Below are 23910 nucleotides of genomic sequence, written 5' to 3' on the forward strand. Positions count from 1 at the left end.
GGGTTTCAAACCCCATTCACAGATTCGCTGACCCTCGCTCTGTTCATCTCTCCGCCACAGGGAGAGATTTACTCAGGGGTCAGCACAGGGTCTCGTCGAGGGTGGACTGAAGGCCCAGAGCCCACGTCCTGCACCTGCTTCGAAAGGTGTCTCCAGGGCTCGCTAGCAGACTGCCTCTCCCATCCAGCCGCCGCCCATGGCAGGCCCTGGATGCTCCAATGCAAAGCCTTTGCTCTGGCGGTTCCCTCTGCCTGGAATACCCTCACTTAGACCTGGTCAAAGTCCCCTTGACCTGTCTAAGGCTAATCCTTTGGTGAAGCTTCCCTAGACCCCTCCCTGGAGCTGGGATCTCCTTGGCCTGGACAGGTCAGCTTATCTCTGGGTCCTCAGTGCCTACATGGGGTATACAGCAGTTGCCTAATAGGTGCTGGCTGAGTGCATTTCTCATCCACTCCCTGTATGAAGACTCGGCCTGCACTTGGAGCCTCAGTCTCCCATCTGTGGAAGGGATCTTGGGAAAAAGAGGGACTTCAGGAGGGACTTCAGGACCACCGAGAACCCACCCCCTAGGAGCCCAGGGACTGAGACACCAGCCAGAGATTTCGACATGGGGGCTCTGGAGTACAACGGGGGAATGTTTCCCCACATCAAAACGAAGCCCAGGGCTGCCCTAGTGGCTCAGTGGTAAAGAATCCACTTGCCAATGCAGGAGACACGGGTTCGATCCCTGGTCTGGGAAGATCCCACGTGCTGAGGGGCAACTGAGCCTGTGAGTCACAATGACTAAGCCCACGCGCCTCAGTTACTGAAGCCCGCACAGCCTAGAGCCAGTGCTCCACAACAAAAAGAGGCCACCGCAACGAGAAGCCCACACACTACAACGAGAAAGGAGCTCCCGCTCGCCGCAACCAGAGAAGAGCCCACGCAGCATGGAGACCCGGCATGGCCATAAATAAATGAATAAAATTATTATTATTAAAAAAAAAAAAAAGGCCAAGCACAGGGGCATCTTGGCATGTCTTACCTCCTGAGTATCTACCCCAGACCGCAGGGGAGGAGAGCGGAGTCCTGGACACCCAGCCCAGGCAAGGAGCAGACACGTCGGTGACCTGGGAGTGGGTGTGGTGGGGCAGGACCCCGGAGCTCCAAGAGGCAACAGAAGGCACCCTTCTGGGGTGAGCCAAGGATGCTGCCAGGGGCATTTATAAACAGCCAAGCCGAACCGCAGACACCAGCGACCAGTGAAATGAACTCCCTGGCGTTCTCTGCTGTCCTGATTTCCACTTTCAGAGCAGCTGCCAACCATGGAGTTGAGTCAGGTCACATTCTCCCACAAAAGAACAACCGGAATGGGTCAAGTTCCCTCAACCAAGACTCACTGTTAACTAATCACACGCCATGTGCCAGGCCCCAGGGACGGGGGTACAATCCTTATTGTTGTTGTTGTTTAAAAAAATATATTTTTTGGCTGCTCTGAGTCCTAGTCGTGGCCTGTGAGCTCTAGGTCCCCGACCGGGGAGCGGACCTGGGCCCCCTGAATTGGGAGCTCTAGAGTCCTCTAGCCGCTGCACCACCAGGGAAGTCCACCTGTTGTTGTTATTGTTATTAGTACAATAACACGAGTGTGAAAGTGTGAGTCGCTCAGTCGTGTCCAACTCTTTGGAACCCCATGGACTGTAGCCCGCCAGGCTCCTCTGTCCACGGGATTCTTCAGGCAAGAATACTGAAGTGGGTTGCCATTCCCTTCTCCAGGGGATCTTCCTGACCCAGGGATTGAACCTGGGCCTCCTGTATTGCAGGCAAATTCTTTACCGTCTGAGTCACCAGGGAAGCCCCATAATAACATATGGATAACATAATAATGTTGAGTGAAAGAAGCCCGACCCAAGAGAGCGGACTGTGTGATTCCATTGATATAAAGTGCAAAAAGCAGGGGAAATTAATCTATGGTGGTAAAAGCCAGAATAGCATTTGCTCTTGGTAGACTTTTGGGGCCGAAATGTACTTTAACTTGACTGGTGTGGAATCACAGTGTGGACATGTGGAAGCATTCATCTGACTGCTCACTTGAGATTTCACACTTTAATCTAAATACACCAATAAAGCTAATATAATAACAGTATAGAAGACATTAATGCTCGTTCCCTGTATTTGAGCCGCTTCCAGGGCTGGCAGGCAGGACTGTCTCCACCAAAGACTCCTTGCTACCCAGCATAGGGGAGCTGCCTGGCAACGACTCTCCGTTCGTCTTCACAACTTCTGCAACCGTGGAGACTGCAGTTGGGTTAAAGTGGGCCTTGTCTGAGCCCGGCGCTCTTCTCAGGAAGCTCTGTGGCCACTGCTCCCCTAGGAAGGGTGGCAGAGACCTGGGTCCGAGGATGGAGCCTGGGCTTCCGGTGGCCTGGTACCCCTGCCTGCACAGTCAGGCTGTGGGGGCCCAGAGGAGAGGAGGACTCATGCTTCCAGGAGGAGGTACTGTTCAGGCTGAGCGTTTAGACCAGTGGTGAGGCTTATTTTCCATTTTTCTTTTATGGTTAATGTTTATTTTTATTTATTTACTTAGTTGGTGGCACAGGTCTTACTTGCTGCATGTGGGATCTAGGTCCCTGACCGAGGACGCTGACCAGGGAGTGAACCCGGGGCCCCTGCAATGGGGACTTCTGGGAAATCCAGGGTCCTGAGAACCTTCCAGAAGGCCTGAATAGGATGTTATCAAATGGGATTTGTTTGGAGCTAGTGTCAGCCACGCCAAGATGCACAGAAGAGGTTGGAGAAAGATGAGCACCAAGGCAGGATGCCGTCTCCCTCCACTATCTGCTCGCCCCCACCGCCCCCCGCCCCCTCCCCCGCCCCACACCAACACAGAGCTTTGTGTGCCCGGAATCCAGGCGACACACTGGAGCTGCTCCACCCAGGCAGCTCCTGCTGCGATCACTGGCAAGGACACGGGACACCTCCTCCAACTGGCCCCAGAGAGGACAGGGACTCTGTTGGTAGCCCCAGCAAGGACTTATGGTTCAGAGGGAAAATTTTAAAAAATCAAGATGCCCTTGAAGTCCATCTGGGGTGTGACCACTGGGACTGTGGGATAGGAAAGACTTTTGTTTTGATTTAGAAAGCTGTCACTACATCCGGGGGCATCTTAAAACCCATGACATGTTAGACACAGTGTTGTTGCTGCTGTGTCATTCAGTCGTGTGCCCACTCTGTGTGACCCCATGGACTGTAGCCTGCCAGGCTCCTCTGTCCATGGAATTCTCCAGGCAAAAATACTGGAGTGGCTTGCCATTTCCTTCTCCAGGAATTCTTCCCTACCCAAGGATCAAACCCTGGTCTTCTGCATTGCAGGCAGATTCTTTACCATCTGAGCCACCAGGGAAGCCCATTGTGTACATGTATATGATATAAATTGATGTGTTTATCCTGATATTTGTTTTCATTTAAAGTTATATTGTGGTAAGGATGGGGAGAGAAGGAAGGAGAAAGGAAAGACATGAGAGTGTCATCACTGGGACTTTCCTGGTGGTCCAGTGGCTGAGACTCCAAACTCCCAACAGGGTGCCTGGGTTTGATCCCTGGTCAGGGAACGAGCTCCCACGTGCTGCAAGCAACAGCTTGAATGAGTGAAAGTTGCTCAGTCGTGTCTGACTCTCTTTGACCCCAAGGACTATACAGTCCATTGAATTATCTAGGCCAGAATAATGGAGTGGGTAACCTTTCCCTTCTCCAGGGGATCTTCCCAACCCAGGGATCGAACCCAGGTCTCCTACATTGCAGGCAGATTCTTTACCAACTGAGCTATCAGGGAAGAGTTTGAATGCTGCAACTAAAAAACCCTACATGTTGCAACTTAGCCCTGGTGAAGCCAAATAACTAACTAAATAAAAATTGTAAATGTTATCACTATTCATAGCTGGGAGTCAATACATCTCCTTAGAGAAATAAAGGATTAAGTGTGTTATATACATTTACAGAGGTAATCGTCAGTACATAGCTACAAAATTTCCAAAATATCAGAAGAAATGCTTGCACTTGAATTAAGCAAATATTTTATAAACTACAAGAATAGAAAACATAAAATAAGATGACTTCACTGAATCCAAGATTCGTCACATCAATATATATAAACTCATCTGGAAAGGGACATGGCTGTCAGACAGTTCACATTCAACTCTAAGCTGGAGGTAAAAGTGACTCCCAAACCAGAAGCCTCAGAAAGAATGCAAATAAAAGGAAGGTGCAAGGGATAACAAGCAAATGCAAACAAACAGAAAGCAGGGGTCAAGTTCAAGGCAAAACCTTAAGTGGGCCAAGAGGCGCACCTTGTAATGAGAAGGAGCGCGAGTCCCAGTGAAGCCGCCACAGATCTAACGGGCACAAAGCTGCATTCATGAATAATCCTGCATCAAGCAACAGAGTCCACACTCGTACAATAAAAGAAATAGAAGGAGGAAGAGTAAAATGCACATCAGTAGTAGGAAATTTTAATTCATCTCACACAGATATGTACAAAAAATGAAGACTAAAGAAGACAATAATATGATTATTAAGATAGATTTAATTTATATAAAACTGTACTTTAAAACCAGGCTGCTGCTTTGCAGATGGACATCTGAACATTCACAAAGACTGACCACATATTAGACCACATTTTTGAAAAAACTAATACATTCCAAAAAGTAAATATAGAACAGACAACATTCTCCAATCACAATGTAAATGGAAGTAGAAATTATAACCAAACTACAAAACAAAAAGGTGTTACTACCTATAAATTTTAAAACCCTCAAATTGTTCTTACAAAAGAAAATCAGGTCAAAATTTCAGAATATCTAGAAAACAATTACAACTGAAACACTGTGTATGAGAACCCAAGAACCTACAGCTAAATGAGTACTCAGAAGGAAATTCATAGCTTTAAATACTTCTTTTTTTATTTTTAACTTATTTTTAATGGAAAAATAACTGCTTTACAATATTGTGTTGGTTCCTGCCATACAGCAACATGATCAGCCATAGGTGTGCTGCTGCTGCTGAGTCGCTTCAGTCGCGTCCGCCTCTGTGCGACCCCATAGACGGCAGCCCACCAGGCTGCCCCGTCCCTGGGATTCTCCAGGCAAGAACACTGGAGTGGGTTGCCATTTCCTTCTCCAATGCATGAAAGTGAAAAGTGAAAGTGAAGTCGCTCAGTCGTGTCTGACTCTAGCGACCCCATGGACTGCAGCCTACCAGACTCCTCCGTCCATGGGATTTTCCAGGCAAAAGTACTGGAGTGGGGTGCCATTGCCTTCTCCAAGCCATAGGTATACATGGGTTTAAATATTTCTATTAATAAGGATGAATAGAAATTAATGAACTAAGTATCTAACTCAAACTAGAGGTTAAAATACACCACTACCAACAAAATCCTAATAGAAATAGAACGACAGAAATAAAGATAAAAGTGTAAAATGATTTTGAAGGAAAAAAAAAAGTAGAACTACTTCAAGTAAAATAAATCCAGTAGAAATAATTTTTTTTAATTGAAAATAGTAGGAATTCCCTGGCAGTCCAGGGGTTGGAAATGGAGGCTCTCACTGCAGAGGGCCCGAGGTTAAAGTCCTGATCAGGGAACTAAGATCCCACATGAGTGAAAACAGCTTAAATCAGTAGTTGGTCTAGTCAAGAAAAGATAGGAATAAAATACAAAAACACTACAGAAAGTGGTTAAGTGGAGATAAACTGTTCACTGCACACCTTTTGGTGCCTTTGTGTGCGTGCTAAGTCCATTTCAGTCGTGTCAGACTCTTTGGGACCCCATGGACTGTAGCCCACCAGGCTCCTCTGTCCATGGGATTCTCCAGGCAAGAATACTGGCGTGGGTTGCCATGCCCTCCTCCAGGGGATCTTCCCAACCCAGGGATGGAACCTGCATCTCTTATGTCTTATGTCTCCTGCATCTGCAGGTGGTTCTTTATACTAGGGCCTCCTTGGCAACTTCGGAGCTACCCTTTTGCCTGGAGAGAGGCCACAGTGAGACAACTCAGTAACCATCAGTTTTTGTGTTGTGTTTTGGCAAAGGCGTTGCTCCCACCGGGGTGAGTGGCCTCTGCAGCAGAACAAGACAAGCTTTGCCTTGCCCTTTCCTTAGTTTTGATTCTCAAACGCTGCCTGCTGTTTTCACAGGATGAATACTGAGTACAGAGAATCCTCCCTTGGATGCTTTCTAAGGAACATCTTCCTTACCCTGGGGCCGCCTGACAGATTGAGACCAGTCACTGGTCCCCCTCCGTAACCAGTCATTGGTCCAGATGGGGGTTCAGAGGGGTCAGAGGACGCGGCCGGTTTCCCAGCCCTCACAAGGCACCACTTCCCTGGAAGAGGCTTCCCTGTCTGCATCTCCTCCCGGTCAGTTGCCAGTGGGCCAACTTCAGCCCTAAGACTCTTGAGAGTCCCTTGGCTACAAGGAGACCCAACCAGTCCATCCTAAAGGTGATCAATCCTGGGTGTTCATTGGAAGAACTGATGTTGAAGCTGAAACTCCAATACTTTGGCCACCTGATGCAAAGAGCTGACTCATTTGAGAAGACCCTGATGCTGGGAAAGACTGAGGGCAGGAGGAGGAGACCACAGAGGATAAGGTGGTTGGATGGCATCACCGACTCAATGGACATAGGTTTGGGTAGACTCTGGCAGTTGGTGAAGGATAGGGAGGCCTGGCGTGCTGCGGTTCCTGGGGTTGCAAAGAGTCGGACACAACTGAGCGACTGAACTGAACAGAAAAACTTTAGCCCTTTACTTCGCCTTCATGGACCCGCAACGAGCCTGGGCCCCTGGCTGGGGAAGGGACCCCTGCCCTCTGTAAATCCAAGTGTGACAGTCGCTCAGTCAAGTCCGACTCTTTATAACTGTTCAGTCCATGGAATTCTCCAGGCCAGAATACTGGAGTGGGCAGCCTTTCCCTTCTCCAGGGGATCTTCCCAACTCAGGGATCGGACCCGGGTCTCCCGCATTGCAGGCGGATTCTTTACCGGCTGAGCCAGAAGAAACCTCCCCAAATAAGGATGCTTCAGAAGAAGAGGAAAGCGCAGAGTCCTGGGGAGCCCCAGGGAGTCTAGCCATGGGGCTTCAGGGAAGGCTTCCTAGAGGACGCGGCGAGCACGACGCTGAGACTCAGAAGTCCGGGACCTCACAAAGGGGCAGGGTGAGTGTTAGTGGGGAGGACAGAGGCCTTGTAATTCCAAAGGCTCCCATAGACCCCTACACTCCCACTCTCAGGGCCTTGGAACTCGGGCCCAGCAGAGCAGGATTGCACAAGGGACACCCTGACAGACCACACGGGAAACGACCGCTGTCCGCGGACACCGGACCGCCTCGGTCAACACACGAGTCAGAGTAAGTTCACAGAAATGGGTCATTTGGCCAAGTGGACGGCCGGAGAATGGCTGACGGTCAACCCGCGACCGCCCGCACTAGTGACTTCCCCGAAAGCCCGGGCCGCCCCTTTGCCGCCCCCTGCCGGCCGATCTGTCCGCGCCTCTCCAGGCGGCCGAGCTCGCGAACCCCCCGGGTCCAGGGGCACGGCCAGCGCGGGGATTGGCCTCCCCGGGTCACGTGCCACCGCCCCGAGCCAACCAGCGGAGGAGGCGGGGTCTCGCGCTGCGCGTCTCTGGCCGGGCGGGGCTGGGGGGGGGGCGACGCAGCTGTTAGGTCCGCCTCCTCGCTGCGCCCCTAGGCTTCAGACCCCCGCACCTTGGAGCTGCAGCTCCCGCCTTTTCTTCCTCACTTAGCGGCGGAGCAAGCTTTCCAGACTCGTCAGTGGCTTTTTTGGGGGATAAAGACACAAATCCTCGCTGGGCCCCGAAGCCCTGGGGACCCGAGCCCTGCGGCCTCCCGGCCTCCCCCCTCCTCTTCCCCGCCCGCCCCTCCGCCCCAGCCATCCTGGCCTTCTGCCGCACCCTACCTTGCCCCGGGCTTTGGCCCAGCCTGCGCCCCGGGCCTAGCCAGTCCTGCTCCCCGGGCCTAGACACTCCTACCCACCCCGCTCCCCCTCCGCCTTCTCCAGCCCCAGTCTCTCCTCTGCTGCAGCTGCCCTCCCCAGCTCCGCGCACCCGGGCCAACTCCCAGATCAAGGCCCGGGGGAAATTTGGCCCTCGCCGCCGCCTCCGGGGTCCACAGCCCCACCCCCCGTCATGTGATCAAGAACAGGCCTTACTTCCCCGGACTCCAATGGCTCAGCTCTGACCCCACCACTGCCCTGAGGAACCCCAGATGCGGAGCCTTGAGTTCAAACCCAGCCCTCTAACGGACACATCTGTGGCCGCCCTGGGAGATCAGCCCATCCGTGTGCTTGCAAAACAGCCCAGCCTGCTTTGGGAGAACGCTGCTGATTTGCCAGCATGAGCTGGGGCTGCTTGGTGGACGTTGAACCTCCCCTGCCCTCCCTGCAAGGTCAGACACGTGAAAAAGTTCATTAAGGACTTATTAACATTCTCTGTTAGGCTCAAACTTCAGCACCATCTGATAGTGAAAAGAACCAGTCTTAAGCATGAGTCGGGTCGCCCTGACCACATGGCCTTCTACCCATCCTCAGCAACAGGCCCGGGGGGCCGTGGGGCTCACCACCATCTCAAGTTTGAACTCTGGCTCAGCTCTGCATCATGTGTGACCTTGGGGAAGTGATTTCAACTCTTTGATCCTCTGTTTTGTTTCTGCTTTTAAGTTTTATTTTCAATGAAGTTAGTAACAGGTACACATTTTTTAAGGACAAACAGAACTACAAGGCTTATGATGAAAAAATGGCAGTTTCCTGACCCCATCCCACCTCAAGTCCTCCCCTTAGAGGCAGACATATGAGCTAGCTGTTTCTTCTGACTCTCACCTCTTTATGTGTGATAGGCTTGTACTGACAATTATATTTTCACTTTTAGATAGAGTCCAATGGCAACCCATTCCAGTATTCTTGCCTAGAGAATCCCCTGGACAGAGGAGCCTGGTGGGCTGCTGTCCTTGGGGTTGCAAAGAGTCGGACACGACTGAAGCAACCTAGCACACATGCAGCATTGGAGAAGGAAATGGCAACCCACTCCAGTGTTCTTGCCTGGAGAATCCCGTGGACAGAGGAGCCTGGTGGGCTGCCGTCTATGGGGTTGCACAGAATCAGACACGACTGAAGCGACTTAGCAGCAGCAGCAGATAGAATCCAATGACTGCCCGCTGCTGAAAGATGAGGACCTGTTTCTGTTAGACCTGACACCCCCACACTTGTTCCCCTGCTCTGTCCTCCCAGGGCGATCACAGCCCTTTAGGTCTCTCTCACTTGTGACAGGTGCTGTCTCCTCAGGCCTGGTGTGAGGCTAATATGACCTCCTGGATCCTAGCAACACTCAAACAGTGCGTGGCCCGCGGCGGGTGCTCAATAACTATAGGCCTTCATTGATAAATACCATTGAATGGTTCAGGTATATTTTAAAATTACGAGCAGTTTCAAACATCCACAAAAGCAGAGAGAACTCAACAGTCTGATGAATCAGCTACAGCTACGTCAACCCACAAGCCTAAGGGCAACCATTTAATGAGTTTTTCCTCCATCATTTCTAACATAATTGAAAATGGATTTGTATACCCCTAACCTTTTAATTTTTTAAAATTTTATTTATTTACTTACGGTTGTGCTGGGTCTTCACTGCTGCACGCAGGCTTTCTCTTTGGAGGAAATCATAAGACTCAGTTAGATAAAAAGTCTTCAGTGAGTGGTGAGCTATACCATGTCCATAGATTGGAAAACAACATTATAAAGAGGTCCGTGCTCCCCTGGTGATATATGAGTTCAATACCATCCCAGTTAAAACCGCAATGGGCTGTATCACAGAACCCTGCACTGGGCTTACTCCTGGGAGAAGGGAGGGTTGTGGGCAGGACAGGTCACGGCTTCTGGGGTTCAGCAGGGTTTGAGTGGGGAGGGGCTCTGGGATCGTTTTCAGGTGAAACTGGTCCATTGCCATTGGGCTTGTAAATTGATGCATCTGGGGTAAAATTTCATATATCAAGATCTGTGAAAATGCTCTAATGCTCTGGCCCTGTAATTGCTCTCCTGAGAATAATCCAAAAGAAAAAAATGTAATTTATTCCTTACCAATGTTATTTCTATTAATAATACTGAAAACTGGGAGAAAAAAGCCCCTCAATATCCAGCCATGCTGTTGGATTTCTGGCTCTGCCACTTACTAGCTACTTAACATCAGGCAAACCTCTCTTCTCTAGCTTTCCGTTTTCTCCTGCATGCAATGGAGGGAATGGTGCCCAGCCCTTGGGATGACTGGAAGATACCTGGCACCAAGCCAGCAGCCCCCTGAAGCCTTTTTAGAGTAAGCAAGTTCTGTGCTCCTGGGGAATGGCTCTCCCGAGGTTGATGCCACCAGTTGGGCTGGGCAACCAGCCCAGGTGCCCTGGAGACAACGTCCCCATGGCCCCAAAGCCCCTCCACCCCCATTTTGCTCTGCTCAGCGCTTCCCTCCCCTCTTCAACCCCACACCTGGCTTCCTGCACCCTAGCTCTGTTCTACCATCCACTTCCGATTCCCAAGCACTCACCTACGTGCCCCAGCCAGATCCAACTGCCACAGCTTGCCCGAGCAGACGGCAGCACCTGGCCACAGCTCAGCACCTGCTCACACACCTGCTGGCCCTGGGCTAGCCCTGCCGTCGGCGCAGCTGCCTGCCCACCCACTGTCACTCACGTCTGTTTGGAACTACCATTTCCGGCATTTCCTGTGCTCTGGCCGACTTGGTGAGAGAGAGGCGACCCCTGGCCTCTGGGCTCATGAATTCCTGGGTAAGTCAGTGACCAGCCTCCGGGCTGGTGTCTGTCTTCCACGAGGATGGCCTCCATGATCAGCTGAGCCCACCCGCCGCAGAGGCCCCCTGTCTAAGATCCCGGCCCGGCCCTGCTGAGGAGTGCTCCTCAGAGTCTCCACGTCCTGTGTGCTGAGCCCATGGATGCTATTGCAAAGTGACAGAAGACCATGTAGGAACTAGCAGGATGGGTCACACTGGGACTCTTTTTTTTGGATATTTTTCCTAGATAGCACAGAATAAGTCCATTTCAACTCAGAGGGGACTTACCCTAGGTCACATGGCGTTACCAGCAGAGCTAAATAGAATCCTGGTATCTGACTGTGGGCCAGGGCTCACCCCCTCTTCCCCCTGGCTCCAAGCTAAGGTGCTTTACATCAGGAACTTCACTTCATTCTTACAACTGCCCTGAAAGCCAGGACTGTTTTCCCACTGGGGCTCAGAGAGGTTCTGTCACTTGCCCAGGGTCACACAGCTACGTGGTAAGGAGTGATGAGGCAAAGGCTGCTCTGTTCTTCCTATTTGGTTTCTAGCTTAGGTTGCATTTAGGGCTCAGCCACAGAAGCACAGCATTTTTGAGCTGGAGGGGGCAGACTCTGGAGAAGTCCAGCTTGTCTGTGGTCAAAGCCCAGCAGGACACAGAGGCGAGCTGGACTCTGTTGGGAGGCACAGACACGGTTCTCCCTGCTACACGGGGACAACAGTGGACACCCAAAATGTTCAACCCTCAAAGCAGCAGCCCATGAGAGACGTCTGCTGAGAGCATCCCACAGAAGACGCAGTCAAGTCCAGGCAGAGAATCTGGATACGGAAGAGTGGACAAGGCAGACCTACACCTTCAACTGCACGCTCAGCACCTCCTCCCCAGCCTCCCCGTCTTGCGGAAAGGCACCCCAAACGCCCAGCTGCTAGTACCAAAAATCTGGTATGCCTCACTTTCCTTCGTCTTCCACATCCGATCTGTCAGCAAGTCCTGTGAGTCCTATGTCTGAAATACACTGATTTGACTCATGGTGCTCACTCAGTCCTGTCCGATTCTTGGCAACCCCGTGGATGGTAGCCCACTAGGCTCCGCTGTCCATGGGATTTCCAGGCAAGATTACTGGAGTGGGTTGTCATTTCCTCCTCAGGGGGTCTTCCTGACTCAGGGATCGAACCTGCATCTCCTGCATCTCCTACGCTGGCAAGCGGATTCCTTAGTACTGAGCCATCTAGGAAGCCCCAGTTTGATTGCTCTTCACCATTTCCACTCCAGCAGCGGGGCAGCTCATCTCCCCTCTGTGGACTACTGCAGTAGCCTATCATATTATATCAATATGCATGCCCCTCCATTCCCTGCTTCTGAAACTGGTTACCTTAGATTGGGACTTGAACCAACGTGCTGGAACTGGAACCCAGCCAAAACCCACAGTCTACCAACTGAGATCCCAGTCCTGCTTTCAGGAGCTAATGAATCTCAGGTTCTTGATGTTTCATCCTAGAAAGAATTCAGAAAGAGACAAAGGTGATAGGTAAGACGTGGATGTATTCAGAGAGAACACACTCCATAGACAGAGTGTGGGCCATCGCAGAGGGCTAGGGCTAGTGAAATGTGTTTGTTTTTATGGGCGGGTAATTTCGTAGGGTAATGAGTGGGAAGATTTTTCTAACTGTTTTGAGGAAGGGCTGGAAATTGCCAGGAATTGGGCACCACCCACTTTTTGGTCCTTTGATGGTGCCTTGGAACCGTCATGGCACCTCTGGGTGTGTCATTTAGCTTGCTGACTGTGGATTAAGGCCTGGTCGAAGTCGACTTGTCTACATCCCGGACCATTTGATTGTAAGTGGTTTCTGTTGTGTTCTTGGGCTATGTTATTCTTTCAAAAATTATGCCCTGCCCCCTTCCCCTGTTTCACTTCCATTTGAACTCCTCAACAATCTAGTCTCTACAGAGCAGTGGGAGTAATTTTTTAGAAATGATTATGTGAGATAATCATTTATATACAGAGTACATCATTGGAAATGCCAGGCTAGATGAAGCACAAGCTGGAATCAAGATTGCCAGGAGAAATATCAATAACCTCAGATATGCAGATGACACCACCTTTATGGCAGAAAGCTGGATTTAGAAAAGGCAGAGGAACTAGAGATCAAACTGCCAACATTCGTCAATCATAGAAAAAGCAAGAGAATTCCAGAAAAACATCTACTTCTGCTTTCTGACTATGCCAAGCCTTTGACTGTGTGGATCACAACAGACTGTGGAAAATTCTTCAAGAGATGGGAATACCAGACAATCTTACCTGACTTCTGAGAATCCTGTATACAGGTCAAGAAGCAACATTTAGAACTGGACATGGAACAACAGACTGGTTCCAAATTGGGAAAGGAGTGCTTCAAGGCTGTATACTGTCACCCTGCTTATTTAACTTATATGCAGAGTACATCATTGGAGAAGGCAACGGCACCGCACTCCAGTACTCTTGCCTGGAAAATCCCATGGACAGAGGAGCCTGGAGGGCTGTAGTCCATGGGGTTGCTAGGAGTCAGACACGACCCAGCGACTTCACTTTCCCTTTTCCCTTTCATGCATTGGAGAAGGAAATGGCAACCCACTCCAGTGTTCTTGCCTGGAGAATCCCAGGGACAGGGGAGCCTGGTGGGCTGCCGTCTCTGGGGTCGCACAGAGTCGGACACGACTGAAGTGACTTAGCAGCAGCAGCAGAGTACATCATGAGAAACGCTGAGCTGGATGAAGCATAAGCTGGACTCAAGATTGTCGGGAGAAATATCAATAACCTCAGATATGCAGATGACACCACCCTTATGGCAGAAAGCGAAGAGGAACTAAAGAGTCTCTTGATGAAGGTGAAAGAGGAGAGTGAAAAAGCTGGCTTAAAACTCAACATTCAAAAAATGAAGATCGTGGCATCTGGTCCCATCACTTCATGGCAAATAGATGGGGAAACAGTGGAAACAGTGTCAGACTTTATTTTTTGGGGCTCCAAAATCACTGCAGATGGTGATTGCAGCCATGAAATTAAAAGACACTTGCTCCTTGGAAGAAAAGCTATGACAGTGTATTAAAAAGCAGAGACGTTACTTTGCCAACAAAGCTATGGTTTTTCCAGTAGTCATGTACGGATGTGAGAGTTGGGACCGTAAAGAAGGCTGAGTGCTGAAGAATTGATGCTTTTGAACTGTGGTGTTGGAGAAGACTCTTGAGAGTCCCTTGGACTGCAAGGAGATCAAACCAGTCAATCCTAAAGGAAATCAATCCTGAATATTCATTGAAGGACTGATGCTAAAGCTGAAGCTCCAATACTTTGGCCACCTGATGCGAAGAGCTGACTCATTAGAAAAGACCCTGATGCTGGGAAAGATTCAACACAGGAGGAGAAGGGGACGACAGAGGATGAGATGGCTGGATGGCATCATCGACTCGATGGACATGAGTTTGAGCAAGCTCTGGGAGATGGTGACAGACAGGGAAGCCTGGCATAATGCAGTCCATGGAGTCACAGAATCGGACATGACTGAGCAACCGATAAACAACAAATGTGAGATAATATATGATTTAATACTCACTTCAAAATTGTCTGAGTAGCTGGAGGCTGAATGGATGTACCAATAAAAAATTATCCAAAGGACTTCCCTGGTGGTCCAGTGGGTTAAGACTCCGAGCTCTCACTGCTGAGGCCCAAGTTCAATCCCTGCTTGGGAACTAGGATCCCACAAGCCATTGTTCAGTCGCTCAGTTGTGTCCGACTCTTTGTGACCCCAGGGACTGCAGCATGCCAGGCTTCCCTGCCCTTTACCATCTCCCAGAGCTTGCTCAAACTCATGTCCTTTGAGTCGGTGATGCCATCCAAGCCATGCAGAACAATAAAAAAAAAAAGGAATGTACATGAGAAGGACTAAAAGATTGGTGGTTTTCAAACAGGAAGGAAGGAGGCAGGGCATAACTTTTGAGAGAATGATATAGCCCAAGGATACAGCATAAACCAATTATAATCAAATGGGTGCAAGATGACAGACAAGTCAACTTCACTAGACCTTAATCCTCAATCAGCAAGCTAAATGATACACCCAGAGGCACCATGACAGTTCCAAGGCACGATCAAAAGATCAAAAAGTGGGTGGTAGCCCAGTTCCTGGAAATCTCCACCCTTCCCCCAAATAGTTGGAATAATCCTCCCACTCATTAGCCTGTGAACTCACCCAGCCCATAAAAGCTAACCACACCAGATACTGAGACCGCCAGAGCTGCCCTCTGTGTTGGCCCACACTCTTGACTGTGGAGTGTGTTCCTCTCTAGATGAATCCACTTCTTACCTATCACTTTGTTTCTCATTGAATTCTTTCTGCAATGAGACATCAAGAACCTGGGCTTCATTAGGTCCTGAGACCAGGTACTGTGGGTTTTGGCTGGGTTTGAGTCCAAGTCATGTGGGTTAGATCCCAAACTGGGTTTTGGCTAGGTTCAAGTCCCAGTCTAAGGTAGAGAGCTTTAGTTTCTAATACGTGATACAACGTGCAATTCAGAGGACTATCTCCATTTGTATGGGGATTTGCTGTTAATGTGTAGCTTTTGATGAGTGTGCTTTATGAATACAACACCATACACATTTCATTTAAAAAAACATACTATATTTAGGTATCTATTAATAAAGTTGAAGAATTTACTCTGGCTTAGAGGGTAAAGCATCTGCCTGCAATGCAGGAGACCTGAGTTCGATCCCTGGGTCGGGGAGATCCCCTGGAGAAGGAAATGGCAACCGACTCCAGTATTCTTGCCTGGAAAATCCCATGGACAGAGGAGCCTGGTTGGCTACAGTCCATGGGGCCCGCAAAGGGTCGGACACGACTGAGCGACTTCACTTTAACTTTACTTTCACTTTAATTAATAAAGTTTGGACTACAAGAAGATCATACCAGTCAATCCTAAAGGAAATCAACCCTAAATATTCATTGGAAGGACTGATGCTGAAGTTGAAGCTCCAATACTTTGGCCACCTGATGTGAAGGGCCGACTCACTGGAAAAGACACTGATGCTGGGCAAGACTGAAGGCAGGAGGAGGGGGCGGCGGAGGAGGAGATGATTGGATGGCATCACCCGCTCTATGGACATGAATTGAGCAAACGCTGAGAGATAGTGAAGGAGCCTGGGGTTCATGGGGTCACAAAGAGTTGGACATGATTTGGTGATTGAACAACTTCCCTGGAGTTTCAGTGGTTAGGACTCAGTGCTTTCACTGCCAAGAGCCTGGTTTGATCCATGGTTGGGGAACTAAGATCCCAAAAGCCCATGTGAATATTTATGATTTTTTGTTCAACTAAAAGAAAAGCACAGCTGATACAGGGCTTCCCATGACTCACATGCAGCACTCCCCTCCACCACCAGAAGGTCAGGCAGGCCCGAGCCCACTCAGACTGGCTGCTTGGCCCTCTCGGCCTCCTCTCCCCCGGGCCTCCCAGCCTCTGTCCCAGTTAACTCCTGTGCCTGGATCACAGGCTTTAAGGTGGTTTCAAAGCTCAAAACTGTGCAGGTTCCCAATGGAAGGGCTGCCTGGTGAAGTAGCTCCAGGAAGTCGCCTCCCTCCCCGTTGGCCCCACTTGGCTCTCCTGCAAATCCGGGAGAGCATCCCTCACCTGCATCTCGAGGCTGTTGTTCCGTTCCAGAAATAGCTCCTGTTTGTTTTACAACTTTGGGGCTGATACAGATTCCAGCCTCATTTAAGGTGAAGGAGGAGTTTGTTTGTCCCTGAGGTCGACCTAAAACCTGCCCTGAGGACAGAGCCACACCCCTGACTCAGGTCCTGCTAGAATTCCTCCAAGGGCTTGGGTGGCACGTGGGATCAGAGCCTCATAAAACCAACCAGCAACTAGGCTCAAGGGAGGGGCCTGGCCAGCTTCAACCACCCACCCAGTCATGTGCAGCATGTAACTGATCGGCCAAGTTTAAAGCAGTAAGTGACAAGCTGGTTAGTTAGTTCTACCCCCTCCCCGATGCTGAGGGCCTGTAGGGAATTAGGAAGATGTCCAGTTCCCATATTCAACACCTCTCCGTGCAAGGCCTGGGAAACTCGCCGTCTGCCAACAATGCAAGGAGGAAAGAGAAACAGCAGGCACCCAAGGCGGCACAGAACTGCACTCTGTGACCCTGGGGGAGGGGAGAGGAGTACTGGGGAGGCGAGGGCTGCCCCACGTGGACAGTTAGTGTCCCGGCCGCTTTGACAGTCCTGGCTTGTAAACAACAGATACTCGTTTCCCACAGTTCTGGAAGCCGGAAGTCTGAGATCAGGGTGCGGGCATAGTCGGGTTCTGAGAGCTGTCCTCCAAGCTGCAGACAGATGCCTGTTTCTTCTTGGTCCTCACAGGGCAGAAGGTGAAGAAGGGGCAGAGGGGCTCCCTGGGGCCCATTAGGACACTAATCCCATTTGGGAGGGCTCCACCCTCCTCACCTAATCACCGCCCGAAGTCTTAACACTGGCATGTTGTTGCTCAGTCCCTCAGTCACGTCTGAGTCTTTGCGACCCCGTGGACTGCAGCACGCCAGGCTTCCCTGTCCTTCACCATCTTTTAGAGCGTGCTCAAACTCGATGATGCCATCCAGCCAGCTTGTCCTCCGTCGTCCCCTTCTCCTCCTGCCCTCAGTTTTTCCCAGCACATTGGAGACTGGATTTCAGCACATGGGTTTTGGTCAGGGAAATCGTTATTCCTTAGCAGGTTCTCTGCAGTGGTTAGTTTACAAAATCACCTGATGGACTGAAAGCAATGGACCAGAAATCCACGACTGGGGGACCCACCAACAAGGGCCCAGACCAGGAAGGTGGGGAATTGGGAGGCCACCACCAGCACTGTTCAAGGGTGTGCATCGGGGAGGTGACCAGCAGGGAGGTGACCCAGCAGGGAGGTGACTCAGCAGGGAGGTGACCCAGGGATCAGGAAGCAGGGTGACTGCTGCCTCTAGCACCCAGGAACCAGAGACGAGGACCCAGACTCGCTGGTGTCTCTGTGATCTTGGTGCCAGAAAACCAAGTCCTGGAAGCCTTCCACTGAGTGGGGAGGGGTGGGAGGGTGGTGCTGGAGGGACACAGGGGAGGGAGTGCTTAATATGGGAAGCAGACTGGACATGATCTCCGTCCGGAACCCGTCTTTCCAACTCCCAAAGCAAAACGGCCCTCAGCATCATGGAGGGGGTAGAACGAACGAATGAATGAACAAGCCAGCTAACCACCTGACTGCACTGCCACCCCCTACTTTAAATTCAGCCTGTCATTCACACACTGCATATGCCTGCACACACCAAAGTTGACACTTTCGCCTTCCAAACTTGAGCATCAGTTATCACTCAGAAGCCCAGCTCCCAGGGAGTCTGGGAAGCAAGAAAGGAGGCTCCCAGTCCCTCCTCCCTTCTAGCACCGAGGCTGGAGGGAGAAGGAGAAAAGCTCCCCAAAGACCCACTGCTGCTGGTCTAGGGGCTGGGTGGGGAGGGAGAAGACCTGTTGATACCATGGGTGGGCAGTGGGGGCAGCAGGAGGTAGGGGCGAGGGGGCCAGAGTTCAGCTCCTGCAGAGCTCAGACCTTCTGGGTCCCCTTCCCAGGCCTGTATCTCCCGGGGCGGTGGGGAGCTTTCCTGTAGACCATTGATCCAGGGGAGAAAAATCAATTAAAGCCCATTGACTGAAGAAATAACTTGGGCTGGAATTTTTCTAGCGGGAAGAAAAGCTCCAAGCCATAACTCATCTACTGCTCTATTAATAACACACAAAGCCACAGCCGATAAATAGAACAAGTGTGAAGTGTATACATTATGCTGAGAAGTGGGGAAAGGAGTGAAGCAGGGGAGGGTGGGGGGACAACATACGGGGATAGGAAAAGGGAAGCCGGCAAACGAGGAGAGGAAAGCGGGGGAAGAAGCCAGGGAGACAGAGGCAGAGAGGAAGGGACCGAGGGTGAAGAGCTGGTGCGGAGAGCGGCGGGCGATGGGGCCGTCGGGCAGCGAGCGGCTGGACTGGGGAAGGGAGGGCTGGGTTCGTTCTCCCATAAGAACTGTATTTCCTTTGCAGTGAATTTAAGAGATACGCCAAGCTTCTGGAAGCAGGCTCCCACTCTGCCCGAGCGGCTGATGTAACCCATATCCGGCGGGAAGAGCCTCGAAGCGCTGGCTTCTCGCCCCGCTTCCTGGTGCCCCAGCTGTGTGCTGCCTCTTATCTTCCCACTTGCTCAGAGTTCAGTAGATAAGTTTGTTTCCAATTCTTTAGGCTCTCCCTTGCCTCGCCTAAGGTAACCGTCACTAATGTGTACTCCCTGTTCCTGTCTTCACGCTCACATAAGACAGATTGTCTCTGTTGATGTGGTGCGGGGGATGGGACGGAGAGCAGGAGGGAGGGAGGAAGGGGAGCATTACACAAATACAGCACAACCCCAAGCCTGCGGCTCCACTTAAGGTAAACAGATCAGAATGGAGGGGTTCCCTCCTGCTGGAATGCTGGCACTGGCCTTTGAGGGGAGGTTGAAGGGTCCAGGGTGCAGAGATGGAGCTTGGGGAGGGGCGGGGCACCTCTGACGTGACTGCAGAGCTTCTTGGAGTGGAGGCGTGGGGCTGAGGGGAGGCTTGTGTGTAGAGGAGGTCAGGGCCAGGGCTGACTTGGGTTGGCCTGATGATCAGAGCTCAAGGAGGATGGCCATTAACCAGGACGAGCGCGGAAAAAGCCCTTTCTACTGCCTGAACGCCTCAAGTGGCTGGATGAAATCAGTTCTAGGGTCTCTGGACTCAAATTCTTTTTTTTTATTTGTTTTGGTTGCTCCACAAAGCTTGCAGGATCTTAGATGCCTGAGGACCAGGGACTGAAGCCTGGAACTCTAATCAATAGCCACCAGGGAAGTCCTCTCTGGACTCAAATTCTGCAACTCCCACCAAGTGAGTGAATTCTAACGCCGCCTGAAATGAGAGGGTCCCTGGACATAGTCTGGTACCCGCTGGGCCTGTCCTCCCCTGACCCCCTGGTGCTTAACAGGGTGGGTGACTGCCATGTGGGAGCATTTGATCTAGTGACCTCAAACTGAAGGTGAAAGTCGCTCAGTTGTGTCTGACTGTTTGGGACTCCCCGCCGGACTATGCAGTCCATGAAGTTCTCCAGGCCAGAATAGTGGACTGGGTAGCCATTCCCTTCTCCAGGGGATCTTCCCAACCCAGGGATAGAACCCAGGTCTCTCACACTGTGGGCAGATTCTTTATCAGCTGAGCCACCAGGGAAGCCCAAGAATGTGAAGTGGGTAGCCTATCCCTTCTCCAGGGGTCCAGACCCAGGAAGTGAACTGGGTCTCCTGCGTTGCAGGCCGATTCTTCACCGCTGAACCACCAGCGAGGCCTAAGGCGTGCCCTGAGGGATGGTTCCGCTGGGGATGGAACCCAGGCCTCCTAGTGGCCCGACTCGCTGTTTGCTCGCCTTCTGTGTAGTTTGCTGGGAAAGTGATGACGCCACTGCACCTGGTGAACAGCCAGAGCAACACCCAGGGGTGTGGGGCCAGCAAGTGATTCCCAGGGACAGTCTCAGAGGTGGGGGGCTAGCATGCACTAGGGGAGCATTTTCAGGGGGTGAGACGTCAAAGAACTTACTCTTCAACTACGAGGGAAGGAGGCAGTAGGTGGAATGCTTGAAAACAGTTAACCACTTCACCATTCTTTTAAACGGGGAGAAAGCTTCCAGCCATCACTTTTCGTCTTGATAGGGAAAGGTTACGGCTGGTTAAAATATTCAAAAGATCTGATACCAAGTGAAAAATTCAAGCACCAATTCAAAATAGATGATTTGGCTCTCATAAGCTTTTCTTCATCTGCTATTAAAAAAAGAAAAACAAAACATGCTTATAAAATACGTGTTTAATTGAACACCCATGTTCACAGCAGCATTATTCACGACACCTAAAATGTGGAAGAAACTCAATTATCCACTGAGGGAATGAATGGATTAGTAAAATGTGATGTGTGTGTGTGTGTGTGTATGTGTATACAATGGACCATTATTCAGCCCTAGAAAGGAAGGAAGTTCTGACATGCATCGTGACGTGGATGAGTACTGGGGACTCTGTGAAGTGAAATAAGCCAGACGTAAAAGGACAAATGCTGCATGATTCGCTGATACGAATGACATTATCTGGACAGTCAAGTTCACGGAGACAGAAAGGTGTTGGGAGACACAAAGGGAAAGGTGGGTGTCGGGGGTGGGCTGTGGGGAGTCCGAGTCGGGGGTTACTGTTCAGCAGGAAGAGAGCTTCGGTTTGGCAAGATGAAAGGAGCCCGGGGGAAGGACAGCGGTGGTGGGATGCGTGGCTACCCAGACGTCCTCGGCACCAATGAGCCGCACACATGAAAACGGCGAAGACAGTAAATTCTGTGCCTTTTTACTACAAGAAAAAAAACTAAAAGTAAAAATGCATATGTGATAACTGCGCACAAAGTAAAAAAAAAACACACACGCAATAAAAACGGGCCGAAGTCCTCCTTCCCAGAAGCAAACGACAGTTTTGACGTGTTTACTTTGCACTTTTTCTAAAAGTTCGGGTTATAGTATGTACTTTTAAGTGCTACATTTTTGATTAATATATCATAGCATTTTTCATATTAAAAGCATCTACAAAATTTAAAAAATCCATACATACAAAACCTGTGCTTTAATAATATTTCGTGGGCCCCATACGGATGGATCTTGAAATCACTAAAAGAATAACACATATAGCAGGTTCTCATTACTTATCTATTTTGAACATAGTATCAATATATCGACAGTGTATACCTGTCAACCCCAATCTTCCAGTTCCTCCCATCTCCCGCTAGAGATGACACTTTAGACACCCAGAGAGTAATACCTCCTTTGATCCCATTCCCCGCCTCTTGCTCCCCAAGGGAATGACTTACAGTCTCACCCCTGCAAGGTCCTCGCACCCCAGGACCAGGGTTTATACAAGAAGTCCAGTGAGCGCTGTGGGTTCACGGCTCCACAGGGCCGCCTGACCACTGACTCTGCAATCCCCTTAGCTTTTTCTTCACAGTCATGAAATGAAGACACAGTCCCAGCCATCACACCAGTTTTTGGGCAGGAAGGAAGAAGAGGGGCTGTCTCTTGGGGCTTTGCCTTTCTATTAGGGAAGAGGAGCCTCTCTAATGACACACATTTCCTCCGACATTTCATCGGCCAGACCTGGGACACATTCTCCCTCTCCCCAATGCTTCAGACCCATCACTGGCTACAGGAAGTAAGACTGTTTAGCCGATCATAACTTAACCCTGGAGCTAAGGTCGTTCCACCCCCTTATCCCAAAAGATCAGATTTCTACCTGTTAACTGAAGGAAGATACTGGGGCTCTGAAAGGGCAGGGCACGGGGTCTGGGAGGAGGGTGGTTGCCAGCCGACACCAGAGTGGATGCCAGGGAAACCCAATGTCTTCTGCTAAACAAATGCACACATGTATGTTCGTGTGACATACAGCCACGTGTTCAAGTACTCCTCGAGGCTATTTCTGGAAGGGATTTCTGATGTGCAACCCCAGTTTGTGTAAAGGCTACGTGAGTCGGCTGCCAGCATCGAGCTGGCGCAGTAACGTGATGGATAACAGTCCAGACGCCTCCCACCTCCACAGGCTCCTATGATAGACACAGCCGGTCAGGTGAAGACTGAACTACTACTTTTGATCTGTAATAGGTAAGTGACTACATTTGGATCCTAAAAACACACAGTTTGAACAGGGGATGGGGAAAGCCGACTTAAGAGATGCACACACGTGCGAGCAAGCAGGGGCTGGCTTGCAGCTCTGAACACGGACAGGGAGGAGTCCTGGGAACCCTTAACCCCATGAAGTCACAGCGGAACGTGGCTGCGCCCACTCTGGGTGGAGCCCGAAGTGGTTGGGCTTGTGTCTCCCATCCAGTAGCCTCTGCATCTAGAATTCAGTGGTTTGGAGGGGGGAAAAAAAGGATGAGCAGCATCACATCCAAGGGAAGCTACTACTTAATGGCTGAAGAGATGTGTGTGAGCAGATCTATAAAACACCTCTGTCTGCCTGTAATGCATGCAGCATTGTTACTTGCTGACCACTGAGTTAATACATGAATCAATAAGGCATTTACTTCGACAGGAAATGGTCTATGTGGATTCTTGGCTGTGGCAGTCGCACCAGGGCTTTGCTTGTGGTAGTAACGTTTGCTTTGAGAGGGCTGGAGGAAAGATTGTATGAGCTTCCACCCGGCAGGTCAAAATAAGGCTATTTTTCCAAAGCACAGTCTCCTTAAAGGGTTTCATGTTTGAATATGCTTTTGAGAAATAACTAGAAATATACACTTTTGGGTATTGGGTTGGCGAAAAAGTTTGTTCCGGTTTTCCGTAAGATGTTACAGAAAAACCTGAACAATTGTTTTTGCTGAATCAACAGTTTGGGACAAGCTATATATAGTCTTTACTTTTTTCACATGATAAACTAATGATTTTTCACTGTTTGAACTTCCAAAAACATCTAATTTCCAGACACTGTTTTTACTTGCTTCCATGTATGGAAATTCATAGTACTCAAAAAATCTCAAGGACAAGTAAGCTAACAAAGGTCTGTACAGTAAGAGCTATGGTTTTTCCAGTAGTCATGTATGGATGTGAGAGCTGGACCGTAAAGAAGGCTCAGAGCCGAAAAACTGATGCTTTCAAACTGTGGTGCTGGAGAAGATTCTTGAGAGTCCCTTGGACTGCAAGGAGATCAAACCAGTCAATCCTAAAGGAAATTAAGCCAGAATATTCATTGGAAGGACTGATGGTGAAGTTCCAATACTTTGGCCACGTGATGCAAAGAGCCGAGTCACTGGAAAGGACCCTGATGCTGGGAGAGATTGAAGGCAAGAGAAGCAGGGGGAACAGAGGATAAATGGTTGGGTGGCATTATTGACTCATTAGACATGAATTTGAGCAAACTCCAGGAGATAGTGAAGGGCAGGGAAGCCTGGCATGCTGCAGTCCATGGGGTGGCAAAGAGTCAGACACAACTGAGTGACTGAACAACAACGAAATAAGCTAAATTCAGAGCTCCCTGAGAGTTTGATTATGCTAA

The 23910-nt window shown here is 50.2% G+C and overlaps 1 protein-coding gene across 4 annotated transcripts in view; it reads right to left on the reverse strand.

Annotated features, from left to right (window-relative positions):
* The window catches only part of DEGS2 (delta 4-desaturase, sphingolipid 2), a 78573-nt gene that overhangs the window by 42719 nt on the left and 11944 nt on the right, over positions 1-23910 (reverse strand). Inside the window, exon 1 of one of the 4 annotated variants that reach the window (XM_070357968.1) lies at positions 1025-1191. The exons of 2 other annotated variants lie outside the window; for them this stretch is intronic. The gene's annotated coding sequence lies outside the window, so the exon portion shown is untranslated. Of the gene's footprint in view, positions 1-1024; positions 1192-20620; positions 21226-23910 lie in introns of those variants that run through there. One more of the 4 variants, XR_011461557.1, reaches the window with a different exon arrangement.

Source organism: Bos mutus, chromosome 21 (genome assembly GCF_027580195.1).
Source record: "Bos mutus isolate GX-2022 chromosome 21, NWIPB_WYAK_1.1, whole genome shotgun sequence".
NCBI lineage: Eukaryota > Metazoa > Chordata > Mammalia > Artiodactyla > Bovidae > Bos > Bos mutus.